We start from the raw sequence: 15,740 nt of genomic DNA, 5'->3' as shown, positions 1-15,740 counted from the left end.
CATCAATCATCACATAATTACAACAATCAGGCTGAATCAGTAAATGGGCACACATGTGCAGTTACACTACTTTTATAACATTTCTAGTGAATGTGCTGAATCTTGCCCATTTGTAACAGATGTAAGGCAAGAGATACTGACTAAAATTTTTCTATTTTCCTTACAGAAACTCTGCTAACCAAGCTTTCCAGGTGATTCTTTATGCAATTACAATTTGAGGACCACTGGTCTAGAAACAGTTATCTAAGGTTCTGTCCATATCTAAGACCCTATCACTCTCACAGGGACCACCATTCTCAAAGGACTACCCAAAGAAGATCCAATTACCATGGTAAAGTTGATTGCCAGGAACATGCTGGATGGAATTTTTGATGACTTGACGGAAAAGGATGTGTTAGATAGGGGTGAGTTACAAAGATTAGGGGAAGGTACGAAACACATCATGAACAACACTGAAAACCTGGTTGAGGATATCACTGAGAAAACTTAAGTGGCAGGCAAAATATTTATCGACTGCCCCTTCAATCACAAGAAGCAGCTGAGGTTAAGTGAGTAGCTGGGACCAAAGGGCTTGTTTTTACTCTGCTGTCCTTAAGAAGTTTATCTTTCCTTTTTTTTATGTTTACAAGAGGAGAATAAACTATCCTGATCTCTAGGACCTTCTTTGCCTGTCTGTATGTCTTAATACCACAAAATACCCTGATCTACCCCACCCACACTTAAACTGCTGAGTACTTTCTTTAACAATTTATCATCCTCAACCATTTCATAAAATTTGCTTTTTTATTATATTATTGTTTTCCCTGCTAAAATATAAGTTCCACGAGGCAGGGATATTCATCTTTCATGAATACATCCCAGACACATAGAAATGACACCTGACATGTAATAGGTGCTCAATGAATATTTGTTAAATGAGTGAATGGTGCTGGAGCTGTATTAAATTTACTGATGGTCTTTAGCTAGTCTGGGCTAATCTGGAAGTATAATGTGAACTCTAGAGTCATTTCCAGATATAGTATATTTAGTAGGGGAAAAATCCATCATCTTCTTCTTAGCTGTGGCTTTGCCCCAGGAAGAAATGTCTGGGAATCCAGATTTCTACTAATTAAAGGACGATATAGAGAATTTCAGGGTTAGGTTTCTTTCTCTCTAGAGTACGGGTTGGCACAATTTTTCTTTGAAAGACAATAGATATCTTAAGCTTTGTGGAACATGTGGTCTCTATCATGATTCATATCTGCTATCGTGGCATGAAAGCAGAAATAAAACAATGAGTACACAATGAGTGTTGATGTGTTCCATTAGAATTTTATTTACAAAAACAGGTGTCAGGCCAATATAGAAGTGGCACATGAGTAAAGCCATTTAAATAACCCAGCTACCATCTACTATCATAGCACAAAAGGAATGACATTTCAATGTAAAAATTTTAAATTCATTTACTTTTATCAAAATTAAAATCCACTTTCTGATGAGATGTGGAGACCCTATGTCACTCTAGAATTTCATGTAGCAACTGCAGAAGATGAGTCAAGGATACAGGGATAAAGTTGAGGATAAATTTGCTTATTTTGCCCCAGACTGGGGAAAACGTTGTCATTAACTGGCTTCACTCCTTCAGTATCCACAAAACAAATACATGTCTCACTTTTCAACCATTGTATTTTGTTTGTTTATTTGTGGGCTCCTAGAAGGGCCCAAGTGCATAGGACTATGTGGGTTGAGTAAATGAAGCAATGGCTGAAGGGACCAAATAAACATCAGATTCCAAGGAGAAAGCATACCTTGTTTCTGAACTACTCTCTTTTCACTTTATCGTTTAAATTTCTCAGAGTGGCTCTTTAAATTGGTGTCCGTCCACTAGTTGAGCAAAAGATTTAGGTGATTGAGTTGGGGAACAGGTAATTTTTATGCAGTACAAACTTGATTTTCAAGCTCTAGCTGGACTGGAGAAAGGTGTTTAACGTGTATTACTTTACAGCAACTCAAACCATCAGGAAGCATGAATACAGGATTGCTGCTGTACAGGTCAGGTTAAAACTGCTTTGCACATCTGGTCCCGGTTGCTTGTACTTCAATGCTTCATTGCTATTTTGTTTGCATTTCCTCTGCCAGAGGTTCCATTCTCTTCTCTGTCAAATTTCTCCTCCTCCTTTAAGCCCAGCTCAAAACCCACTTCCTCTATGGAGCCTCTTCCTCCCTCCTCTTCAGTGTCTCCAAACTGGACAGAAGTCATCATTCCTATCTTTGTGCTCCCGTAATGCTTTGTTCGTACCTTGGTTTTTAACACATCATTTTGCTTTTTGGGTAAGTGGATATGGGTCTATCTTTACCTCAAGGTGGAGTTTTCCAAGGGCTGGAGAGGATGATTACCTTTGTTTTCAGTGTCTGGTGTGATACATGATCATGGTTAGAGGCTCATAGGCTTTGATATTTCCAGTGCCTTTTTATTCAGCATCATCAAGTCCCTTTGTTCTCAGTCGCTGCTAAGCTGAATCTGTGATGATACACAGCAAACTCAGAATGTCCTTTGTGACCAGGCTCTGCTGGCTGGGTGTTCCCCACGCCCCTTCAGCCCATTGTTAAAGTCCATGACAGGCGCTGTGAGTGGGGCGAGACGGGACTCCTGAGGCGGATGTTGTTCTCGAACTCTCTCTCTACACACTGTTACTAAGCAGAGAGGCTTGTTCTCACCCCACTGGTCTTCCAAACCCAAATGCGTTTAATCACCTACAAGTAGCACTCATTAACTGCCCCTAAAAACAATAATTAGGCACCACATTTTAATGTGAAGTGATCCATGCTACCATTGTTTCCTCTGCAGAGTGACTCTCCCACTGCTGCTATTGTGACAGCTAAATAAAAAGGCCAGTAATATGCGGGTTTCTGTTTTTTGTTTTTTTACCTTGAGGAAACAAAGATTCCCCTGACATAACGAGATATTAGGGATCTCAAAAGAGCCAAACAGAACAATACAGATTCCTTTAAAAAATATTATTATTATAAAGCCACTAAGAAGGAATTACTCAGCAATAACATATGGGAGACAGTTATAGTTAGAACTTCCAGCTCATCACTGGGGAAAAACAAAACTGTCCAAGACAACCTGTGAGGGGTATGACCAGAAATGCACGTAAGTTGTTAGAGTGAGTTGCTGGATTGGCCCAGGCATCAGCTCTCACAGTGATAGGCAATGTCTGACTATGGACACATAATGACATTTGAGCTAAGGCAGATTAATCAACAACAACAACAAAAAGACCCAACAGAGTAGTGGAAAGAGAGCTGGAATAAAAGCCAAGAAATCTATATACACTGAGTCTGTCACTGCCACTGACCATGTGCCCTGGTGTAAATATCTCCACCTTTCTGAGACTCATAGTTTTAAATGAAATTAATAACATTTTTAAAATAATTCATAAAACAACAAAGATATAAGAAACTACTGACTGCACATAACAGAATAAGGGAATGGTTAAGGAAAGCACATTAAAAAAAATAAGGCTAGAATGAGTCGCACGTACTATGTGGTCACCAAAGAAACTGATTGTGGTCACCAAAGAAACTGATGAATTATTTGGTTACATTAAAGAATTGTATTGTCTGATGAGTACCATATTTTCAGACATTCTGGCCGAACTTACAAAGGAATGAAAACCTTGTAATCTTTTCTTCATGGTTATATCCATTTAGCATATATTAATTGAAACTGGTCTGTGTGTTGTTCTAGTTACTGGATTTACAGTAGTAAGCAAGATGGATAAAGATCCTGCTTTCATGGTGTTTACAGTGTAGTGAGGGTAGGTATATGAAGTAGTATAACTTTGGAGGAGGTGTAAGAAAAAAAAAGGATTAGGCCACAGAAAGAGAGTTTACGTGTGTGCTGCTGTGTGTGGGGGTGAGTATCAAGGGAAGGTAGGTGAGCCAGGGTGGTTAGTTATGACCTCTCCATTAAGGTGATATATCAGTACACACCTGAACTTTGGGGAGGGAGTTGTGCCAAACTCTAAGAGGTAACAAGATCAAGGACCCTTCATGTAAGAGGGTCATAGAGAAGGATAATCTTGCTGGAGAATAGGAAATTAGGGGGAGTATGGAGTATGGTAGGAGGAACTGTTAAAAAAAGCAGATCAGGGCTACACCACATAGGACCTTTTAGGCAGTGGAAAAGAATTTGGATTTTATTTGCAATAGAAAGCCTTTAAAGATTTTTTTCTTGGAAGAAAACTGCTTTATTAATAGTTGGCAATCCTTACACATTCCAGGCATGTCGCACAGCCTCTGCTCAGCCCAGCCATCTATTACAGTTAATATCTAGCACTAAAACAAGTGCTTAAAGCTTGTGCAAGTACTAAATAATATGTTCATACAAGCTAAGTTTTATCTTAGCTTACATAAAATAAATTGACATTAAACAGATAGAGCAATATGAAATAGGAGAAATTGTCCTCTCTGATTAAGAATTTAGTGCTTCCTCTCACCAACACGTAAATAAGGTGGTTCCAACTGAGAGTGTTTTCAACATCTCTCCAGGTGATAGAGAACTTTGAATCTCCCACTTTTCCTTTCCTGCCTTTCTCATTTCTCATTTGCCCCCTTTTCTTACCATCTGTTCTGTTTTCTTCCCCGTGGGCATTTTACTTATCCCTCCTCAGTGTTTTCCTTTTCTCTGCTTTTCTTCTTTCTTCTTTTTCTCCCTCCTTGCATTCACTTTCTTCTCTTCACACTCTCAGTTCTCCCTTGTGTCTCTCTGCCAGTGTTGAAATCATTACACACTGACAAAGCCAAGTAAATTTCAACTGCAAGGACATGACCTGATCTCTACTGCAGAACATTTATAAATGATGAATTTTCCTTTTGTTTATACTACTTAGAAGTTTTCAAGCAGAGGAGTGATAGGATAAGCATGGCATCAGAAAGAATAGTTGAACGCTGTTTGCGTATTTCATTTAATGGATAACCGCTTTTAGACTGGTGTTAGCATAATAGAGATTATGACAAGTGGTAAAATTTGGAAGCTATTTTGGAGGCAGAATCAATGGAAGCTAACTAAAGGATTGGATATGGACTATAAAAGCGAGGGAGGAATCAAGGAAGACTCTAGGTTTTTGGCAACTGGATGAATGGTGCCATTTACTGAGTGAGAAAACACTTGTGCATGGGAGAGATAGATTTGTAGGAGCAGACAAATATCAGGAGTCCTTTTTTGTACTTCTTTAGTTTGAAACATTTGTTATCTCCAAGAGTAGACGTTGAATAGGCAGGTGGATGTTCAGCTGAGGAGTTCACAGAGAAATCAGGGCTGGTGATAAATTTGGGGATTCATCAGTATTTAGATAGTGTTTAACATGATGAGACTGGAAGATGCCACCTGGGGAGAGCATTGGTAGAGAATAACAGAGGGCCCAGCAGAGAACAACCCAACTTTCATAGGTATGGAAGAACCAACAATGAAGACAGAATTATGAAGAATGGCCAGAGAGGACAACATCACAGAAGCCTAGAGGACATTTTTCAATAAAGAGGATATGTTCAACCATGTGAAATACTAAAAAAGCAACAAATGGTCAGTGGTAGCCTTGATAACAAGTATTTAAGTGGTGAGGATAACAGCCAGAATGGATTGCATACAAGGAAAAAATAAGAGGTGAAAAAAAACGGAAATAATGAAAACAAACAATGGTTGTAATTGTGTTGAGAAGTGAAGCAGAGAAATGGGACAAGAGCTGAAGAGGAAAAAGGCCAAAGGAAGTTTTTTGTTTTTGTTTTTGTTTTTTTAGAAATAATTGATATTAAGTCACGCTAATATGTCAATTGGGATAACACAATAGAGAGAGAGGGAGAAACTGATGATGTAGATGATGGGACCTAATAAATACCTAAGTAACATGCTCGTGGGTGAGAGGGGATGGAATTCAGAGCACAAGTAGAGGTGTTGCCTTTAGAGAAAAGGAAGGACATATCTTTCTTTGTAATAGGAGGTAAAATAGAGTAGGTGGGTAGAAATGTAGGTAAATTGATGAATTTGGTGGTTAAAAAATTGAAATAATGCTTATGCAAAATATTATAAGGAACAGAAGGCTTGTTGTCCTAAGGCAAAACAAAGATCCAGGGGCTACCTGATAGCTATTTTCAAGTATGTGTAGATATCCATTCATTAACCAACAGTTATAAACTTTTGGTCTTGCCAGATATTATCTTAGATACAGGTAATAAAATGATGAGAAACATCTCTGTCCTAATTAAGCATAAAGTACAGTAAACACAAGATACAATAACTGGTTATTGGAAGGCATTTACATAGAAGAATAAATCATAGGCAAAGACATATTGAAGTTATGGACAAATTCATGGGCTTTAATCAGAAAAGAAATGAGATATTTTCTGTATGGTTCTGATAACAGGAAACACATACTGATGCCTAGAAGATACAAACATTATAATACACAGAACTATTAAAGGATGACTTAGAATGTTGTAAGTTCCCTGTCAGTTCAGAAATCCCATAGAGTAATGAGAAAGTAGGGATATTGTAAGTGGAGTTCAAATAGCTAAATAGTGATTTGACTAGGCTGGATGAACATTAGGCTTCCTTCCAAATCTTAGATTCTGTGTTAATGTGACTCTATGTGTTGAGTCTGAAAGATTAATTAATGCCATGATCACTAATACAAACACAGAGATTTGTGGTGGGGTCAGTAAGAAACAGAAAGAAAAAAAGATGAGTAGTCAATATTTTTGTTTTAGTCATTTTTCTTATTTATTAAACTTTTCAGTGGAATGGCAGTAAGCATTCCCAAAGAATGAGAACACAGCCAAAAGTTCTGCATGATTGCAAGGCAGTGGATGTAAATGCTTAATGAGTTTTTCTTTCTCTTTTTCTTTTTCTTCCCCTGCCCCCTCTCTCATTCAGCTTCTCAGGAAACCTAGGGTGCCCAACCCAATAAATTGAAACTTGGCCCTCCTGATCATTTCCATGAACTGAAGACAAACAAGGCAGATGAGGTGACATGCTTTGGAATAGAGAGACACAAAATTGCCCATTCAAACAGGACACTAGGGACTTACTGGGATGCTTTATTTCTTGTCACAAATGCTTTAATATCAGGATAAAGAACATAGGATGTTATCGAAGCAAGTGTTCTTCTCATTATCTCATCCTTGACACACTCTAAACTCTTCTCCACCACCTAAACGAATTCAAGTCCTGGAGGGAATACTCAGAGTCTGTACGTGTTTTTGGTCTGGGGTCCTGTCTCTTTCTCGTGAGAGTGTACTTCCATTCTCAGGCTTTCTATTTGCCCACTTTGAAATTATACTGGCATGTTTTGTATGAACTTGGGAGGCAAAAGGGAGGAGTCCTTGGACTGGAGGGTCAGCTCAGTTGGTTAGAGCACTGTCAAGGGTTCAGATCCCTGTACCAACCGGCCCCCCCAGCCGCAAAAAAAAAAAAAAAAGAGGGGAGGAAGCCTTGGGCAAATCATTCTTTGTCTGCTAATTGCAGATATATCCAGTAATGGAGAAGAAAGGCTGAACACATCTGGCTCTCATCATCTGCAACAAAGAATTCGACTATCTTTTTAATCGAGATGGTTCTGAGGTTGACCTTTTGGGGATGCAAGACCGGCTTGAAAACCTTGGATACTCATTGGTTGTAAAAGAGAATCTAACAGCTCAGGAAATGGCCCAGAGAGAAGAACAAGCTTCCTTTCCTCTTAAACAGTTTTCAACTCTTCCTTGGCAGCAGCAAGAACAAAATGTATAACATTGCAGGAATTCTGTTTGTTCCAGAATAGGATTCCTTGGATTTCAGCCTTCTCCAATGCACAGTCTGATAGCAAAGATTTAGAGAAATCTTTCTATATAGCAGTATTTCACTGAAAATATGGAGTCTTTCTGAGTTTCCCCATCTGGGAGACATCGATTACTGATGGTCTGGGCAAGACACCAGCTCTGGGCCCTGAAATTTCCTGATACCCAGAGAATGAGCTTGTGAGACTTTTATAATGTCAATGTCAGTTGTCTAAATGTAAAGACAAGTGTGTAGTAAAAAGCAAACGAACAAACAAAAAAACTCATATTCATACTCACACACACACACACGAGGACAAAGTTGTGATTCAGGATCTGCTAAAAATACCATGTGACTTTAGACAGACCATTTTAAACCTAACTTTCTTCTCTCTTTAATTTTTGTTAATAGAGGAGTCTCTCTCTCTCTCTCTCTTTCTCTCTCTCCCCCCCCCTTCTCTCTCTGTCTCTCTCGGTCTCTTTCTTTTTCTTTTCTAATGAAACCTTACAGGAACCTTAATGAAACCCCACTGTGAAAGAGATTAAAACAAAGTCGACCTATTGGAAATGCATTCTCTCTCCTGTCCTCATTATACTCTATCTCCCAGCATTTTCAGAAACCTAAGGTTCAGTTGAAAATGACTAGGCTAGATGCTATCTAAAACCCTACTAACTTTAATATTTTATATATCTAAATTTTCTGGTTTGCTGTCAGAATATTACTTCTCTTACAATTCCATTTATTCCATCTGATTCTTTAGTGCCTGTTGATTTTTATGACCCCCATCTTCTATTTGATTACAAACTATGTACGGAGAGGTCCTCAGTAGTGACTCTGGAGTCCTCTTTCTGGAAATGAAAACAGAACTAAGGCAGGTTGTTGCCTGCCAAGAGCACCAGTGCTCAGACGCATATTCCCGGTGTTTATGTCACACGGCATCCTGGACAGAATCTGTGGGACGAAACACAGAGATCAAGAGCCAGATATTCTTCACGATGACACCATCTTTGATACTTTCAACAACTGTAACTGCTGGAGTCTGAAAGACAAACCCAAGGTCACCATCATGCAGGCCTGTGGAGGCAGTGAGTCAGAGTCGGGCCCCAGGGAGTGACCATATCCTTTTTTGTATTAGCCTGGTGTCTATTAGCCTTCCTTCTTCCAGGGATGAGTGAATGAAACAACACTTTAGTATTACTCTTAGGTTCAGTGCAGAAAGAAATTGTATTAAGTCTGTAACATTTTAAAGAAATAATAAGTAGCCCAGAATAATGAGAAATGTCTCAATTATTTGGGATTAGGTTGCCAACATGGTTATTCTCAACTCGGGACGGCTCTGTATTGTTCATAGTCAGTGAGGTAGTTTTTCTCGTAGTAAGAAACTTGCATTTTTAATAATCACCATGATGAAATGTACTAAAGTAAAAGTATAATGGTAAAAGAGACAGAGTGTGTGTGTGCGTGTGCACGTGTGTGTGTCATGTGTAAATACACATCTTTTATAAGACATAATGTCTCTCCCAGGAGGTGCTTGAATTGTTTGAGTGACTCTGTCAGTACACGGGAGAAGCCACAGCAGATGCTCATGACCAGCCCTTGCAGCATTACGTCTGGAACGATGCTGTCACACAGGCCCACGTGGAGGACTTCATTGTTTTCAAACCTTCAACCCCATGTAAGTGACTTCGGAGAAAGAATTTCTACATTTGCTATTAGTTTCTAGATAACAGGCTTGCCTATAATCATATCTTATTACTGAAAAGAACGTTTCTTTCCTAATTAATGGGATCTTTTAGGTGGAGGAGAAATTTAAAATATTGAGACTTCCTTAATCAGAAATCTATAAATCTTGATTAGGGAGAAAACTTTCAAAGTAAACAAGACTTCAGTGAGGATCCAGACTTAAATAAACTAACTACAAATAAGGAAGAGTTTTTTGTTTTGTTTGTAAAGAATAGCAATGACACAGAATTATAATCAGAAATCTATAAATCTTGATTAGGGAGAAAACTTTCAAAGTAAACAAGACTTCAGTGAAGATCCAGACTTAAATAAACTAACTACAAATAAGGAAGAGTTTTTTGTTTTGTTTGTAAAGAATAGCAATGACACAGAATTATATCATCTTCTCATAATTTTACTCTCCTGATCACCTACTAGAAATTAAACAAGCCAACCTGTGAAACTTATACCAGGTCCACACATCCTAGTATCTGTTAGATCATTATTCGAATCTAAGCTTAGGAAATTAGTTAACATGTAAATGCCTGCCTTCAGATAATGCAGTAAATTAATGAAAATACTTCTTTGGCAGGAAAGTCATAGTAGAAGGTAGAAATAGAGAATATTTTTGATCACTCGTGGTCAACTATGCAAAAAATCTCTTTTACAGTCATCCACAATATTTTTCTGTCAATGATTTAGATAAAAAGGACAATTTTAGAAACTTGATTTGTACAAGCCACAGTTTTAAGTGTTCTAGTGTAGTGATTGCAAACTTTTAATGTGCATAGGAATCACTTGGGAATCTTGTTAAAATATAGATTTCTGATTTAGTAAGTCTGGGGTGGAGCCTGAGATCTTCTTACCTTTCTAAAAAGGTTTGTGGTGATGCCAGGGCTGTTGGTGTATGGCCACATGTGAGTGGTGAAAGACTAGAAGGCTTTCTGAATCTAGCCTGGGGAATAGGAAAAAAGCCATAAAGGCAACACTCACCGCACAACTGGAATAGTTTCACTTCTATTTGTTTTATATATCAGAATTCTAATAAGATTTTATTTGAAAGAAGAGTTTTACACTTTTAGCTGTTAAAGAATGTTAAAAAGGCATATAGGCCTGATAAATATTCTGAAAGATTATTTAATTTCATTGAGGAAATACAGTCTAATATGTAAAATTCTTGCATTCTCTTTTTTTTTTTTGAATGTGTAACTGTGTGCTTTGACTATGCTACATTCAGGGCCTCTGATGGACAGTAGAAGCAGACATGGTTACTGAACCTTACAAAGTTGATAGTCAGGTCAGCATGGGAGAAATTAGTTGGGAGGAAAACAGGTACAATATAACAGAAATAAATAATGATTGTTAACTGTGATAAGGACTTTAAAAAAAAATTTGTGCTCACATTTGAAAGATGGAGTTAACTATGTCAAGGACAAGAGAGGAACAGAAAGATCAGTGTGCATGGAGAACCTGAGAATAAAAGAAGCTTGGAAGGGAGGGTGGGTGTGGCTGCAGCCCAAAGCCAGGGGAGAGAGCCTGAAGGGAGGCTTCAGAGGGAAGCAGGTGCCAGAACATTTGAGGCTTTGTATGTTCTTTCATACTAATAGTAATACAATTTGGGGTGGGATTTAAGCAATGAATTGCTAAGTTTTTCATTTTTAAATGATCAGTCTGGGGGCTCTGAGGGGAATGGATTGCAGTACAGCAAGAATGGATATAGGGAGACAGGTTAACATGCTATTGCAACATTACAATTCATAGGTGATAATGATAGTCTTGGGATCAAGTAAATTGTTGAATCCAAGAAATAGTTGGTATATAAAATTAATATGACCTGCTGGTTTAGTGAATATGGTAGGTAAACAAGAAGGGAAGATAGAAGTAATTCAAGCACTTGAGTAAATAGATGATTGTGGTGCATTCATGAAAACAAGAATCCTGCAAGAAAGTTTGAGATGACTTTGCCCTATTTGGAGATGAAATAAAGAGTAGGGAGTTTCACAGCTGTATATTTCAGAGGAGATATCTTCATCAGACATAAAATTTTGGGAGATGATGGCCTAAAGATGATATTTACAATTCTAAAAATGATACAATCTTCTAGGAATTGAGACTATCATGAGAAGAAGTCGTTAAGCTGAGGCTTGAAGGACGCTATAGTTCAAGATCAGAGACAGAGAAATCAGCCAGCAATTTCAACTCACAAAGTAGGGTCAGAGAATAAGAAAGAAAATTGGGTGTATGTGTTGTCAGAATTACTGAGAAAGAATCTGTTGGAGTTGCCAATAGTTTGTAAGGGGAATGAGAGATCAGATGTAGGTGAGCCCTGATGAATGATCATTAGATCTAGACTTGGAAGTCATGGGTGACCTTGAGGAAAGCTGTTTGGTGATGTTGGTGTGGGGGGTAAGAGAGAGAAGCCAGGCAGGAGTGAGCAGAATAGGAGGGAATGGGATGGTGAGTATAAACAAATTTAAAAATTTTGACTTTAAAAAGGAAGGAGAAATAAAAAGCTAGCTGCAAGTAAAGTGATAATTAGGGGAATATTACCATTTCCTTATTGTAATGATAGGAGAGACTTGATCACATTGAAATGACAGAGAGAAGTAGTAACTGAAAAGATTTTTACACAACATCAGAGTAAGTGCAAAAAATTATAATATAAACAAGTATGGGTAAACAGGAGGCACAGAAATAAGGAATGTCAAGACCTGGATTCTTTTTTGCTGTTATGTAGTTAGTGCAGAAAGCACTTATGCTGTTTTCCACTACTTGCAATCCTAGAGACCATATCTTTCACTTTGCCTACCAAGAAAGTTGAGGGGGTTTATGATCAAGGGTTCATGGTAGTTTTCTCTGGGCCTGACAAGGAAACCTGAGGTCCTATCTTTACCTACATTTGACCTTTCATTCTTCTCCAAAGCACTGAATTCAAACTTTGTTCCAAAGCAATGGCTCCAGGAGTCTTCCACACTTATATAAAGGCCACATCTCCCAATATTTTGATACCTTTTATTTGCAGATAATGTTTCCTGAAGGCTTGACACAAGTGGCTCTCCGTTCGTTTCCCAACTTATCTACTACTTAAAGAGTATTCTTGGTGCCATCGTTTGGAGGACATTTTTTGAAAGGCAGAGATCTTATTTTCTTTTTAACTTTATGCAGAAAACTTTGGAGAACCATTTGCAAACCTTTGTAGGAAGTCCTGAAGCTCTTAAGTAACTTGATGTTCCTTCCTGTATTCCAATTTTATTTAAAGATAAAGTGTTCTGAAATGCTGCACAGAATAAGTGTGAGTTTTCCCAGTAACCTCTGATTATGATACCTTTCCTTACCTAGGGAATACTTTGTAGGGTACTAATTCATTTGTGTATGTGTTATACACAAGGAATACCTAAAGATATCTTCTGTTACACTACCTAGCCACAGCCATAATACATACTATGAATTTTCTTACTCTTGAGAGAGGAGTCCAGATTTTCCATTTAGGAAATCCCTAAAGGCTTTCTTTACTACTTTAGGTTCAACATTCATTTGAGACCCCAAAGGTACTGACCCAGATGCCCACCCCTGAAAGAGTATCCATGACATGATATTTCTACTTCTTCCCTGGGAATTAAAACTTGCAAGAGGCATCTCAGGTAAAGTATCTGTCTCAGTCCATTTTCTGCTGCTATTACAGAATTACTAAGACTGGGTAATTTATAAAGAAAAGAGGCTTATTTGGCTCATAATTATGGGGGCTGCAAAGTCCAAGACTGGGCAGTCCATCTGATGATGATCCTGTGTCGCTTCAACTCATGGAGGAAAGCAAAAGGAGATGCCAGCACACGCACAGAGCACTCTCGCAAACTAATTTATTCCCATGAAAGCAAGAACCCATCTCAAGGGAGATGGCATGAATCTCCTCATGAGGGTGGTTCCCCCCTGATCCAAACACCTCCCACTAGGTCCCACCTACCAATACTGCCATATTGGGAATCAGTTTTCAACATAAGTTTCAGAAGGGACACAGTTAAAGTATAGCAGCATCCAGAAAGTGGATTTGAGTGCTGCCTGCTCAGAGTCTATACAGAAAGTCTGGATAGAACAGAGAACAATGACAAAATGTCAACTCCCCATTAGTTACTGAGGCTTATGTTTTCTGCCTTTTTTTTAGTGGCCCTCAGTGGAAACCCTGAATTTATTTGACTTCAGCCTTAGTATAATGTATGCATAAGAAATAAAGTCCAGTGGTGGCCAGTTAGAAAACCCTTTAGTTCTAATTTGTCTCAAGGACCTATTGAGCAAGTGGAGAATGTGTGGTTATAAGGCATGCACAAAATAAAGTAACTGGAAATGTTACACACATCTGTTGTTTGTCCCCACCATGAAGTCAGTTTTGCTGAGTCGCATCCTTCCCTGTTTGCGATGAGGCCTGTGCATATACCACAATGTCAACGGACTAGCTGCTAGACTGTGTTGAGGACATGAGGCCCTAGCACAGATCTTCCCATTTGGTGATGACAGGTCTATAGCCCATGTGTGAAAGTATGTCTCCCAGCAGAGATTAGTTCTATTTATATCTTACCTCTAATAGCCCGATTATTCATTTTCTTTTATCTCTCCTTTTTCTAGGAAAATGGAGGCATTATGATCTTTATAAAACTACCTTTTTAAAAGATCAATTTATGATCAAGATTATTTTTATGTGAAACTTCTCAACAGCCCACTGTCCACAAATACCAAGCTAAAATCACTCTCATAAAGTTTCTGGATTAGAGTTTAATAAATTATTTTAAAATTAGTCTTGTTTTCTCATTTTATCATAAAAGTAAGGAATGCCCTTTGCAGAATAAAGCTTAAGTATTAAAAAAGCATAAAAATTTTTATTGAAAAAATAATCATTGTTTACCTTTTGAGAACTCTATTTGTAATAAAACTCAGCTTATTTTTATATAACTAATTTATTTTGTATATTCAATTTTGTGTCTTTTTATTATTTTGTCATGCCATTACTAATATGATAAAAAATATGGCAATAAAAATAGTTATAAATATGATTTTAATTTTATAAATTAGGTATATACAGTTTATACTATTTAACTTTTATCCAATAACCAATTAAAATGATGGTAGTAGGGCATTCTTAATTATAATTTTTATGAAAATGATTCCACTATTTCAGCATTAAATGTATTTTTTGTTATTTATGCTAGTTTTTTGTAATAATAAAATACATAATTACATTGCTATTTTTTTAAATATGGTTTGTCTTTTTCTCAGGGATTATTTTGGGCCCTGATGTAGACTATAATAGGGGAAATGTGAAGTGTAATCTTTGTAATTGTACTACTAATATTAACAAGTGGTCTAATATCAGTCAGTGATTACATTCTTGGGATGACATCTTCTTTGTCGCATAGGGTTATTTATTCTACACTTGAAATAATGTTGCCAATATTTGATTTAGAAATCCCTTTTTTATATTTATAGATGGAATTCTCATTTATCTTGATTTCTTTTTAACTTGTCCATGGAATATTTTTAATAATATTTTTCAATGACATACAAGTAGTATTTTTTACGAACCCTAGAATACCTGAGTTCACCTATAAGTTTAGCTATAAACACATATAAAGGCCAGTCTGAATTTATTCCTTAGTAGTAACTTTCAAAAATTATAAAAATGTAATAAAATGTTTTTAAAATTTGTCTGCATGTGTCACTAATTATATTAACTTTTATTCTGTCAATGAAGGCCTGTCGTACGGAAACTAAAAACTCTTTTAATGTTTTGTTTTTAATCTTTGTTTTAAACTTTAGAACATTAGAAATTATGTAAAAATATCTAATTGGAACTGAAAATTATAAAGAGAAAAGTGAAAATCGCCTATGATCCAGAAGATAATTATGTTCTCTCATCTTCATCTTGAGTTCCTTTCTCCCTCTTTCTCCTCAATACAAACTCAGATATATTTAGAAACATATAGTTCCCGCTGCTCTGTGACCTGCATTTTCATTTTTTCTTAAAAATAATCACCCAGGATTAAAGTGAGTACATACATGCAAAGAGTTAGTGATGTAAACAGCATAAGTTTAAAAGTCCATGGGAAGACAGTCTAGGGCTGATTTGGAGTCTCTTGGTGTCACCCCGTGCTGAGCTGTCCCTTCTACACAAGCTCAACATGCCCTTTTCAATGAGTGCCTCCATCCCAAGGTCACTTTTGGGTTCAAGATGGCT

At 37.4% G+C, this 15,740-nt stretch overlaps 1 pseudogene; it reads left to right on the top strand.

The window, feature by feature from the left end:
• Window positions 1-13,137, top strand: part of LOC103607821 — a 16,388-nt pseudogene extending 3,251 nt beyond the window's left edge.
• The last annotated feature ends 2,603 nt before the right edge of the window (window positions 13,138-15,740 follow it).

Source organism: Galeopterus variegatus, unplaced genomic scaffold (genome assembly GCF_000696425.1).
Source record: "Galeopterus variegatus unplaced genomic scaffold, G_variegatus-3.0.2 Scaffold7737, whole genome shotgun sequence".
In the NCBI taxonomy this organism is placed as follows: domain Eukaryota; kingdom Metazoa; phylum Chordata; class Mammalia; order Dermoptera; family Cynocephalidae; genus Galeopterus; species Galeopterus variegatus.
Note: the sequence above shows the minus strand (reverse complement) of the source record. Positions and strands in the feature narration are given on the sequence as shown.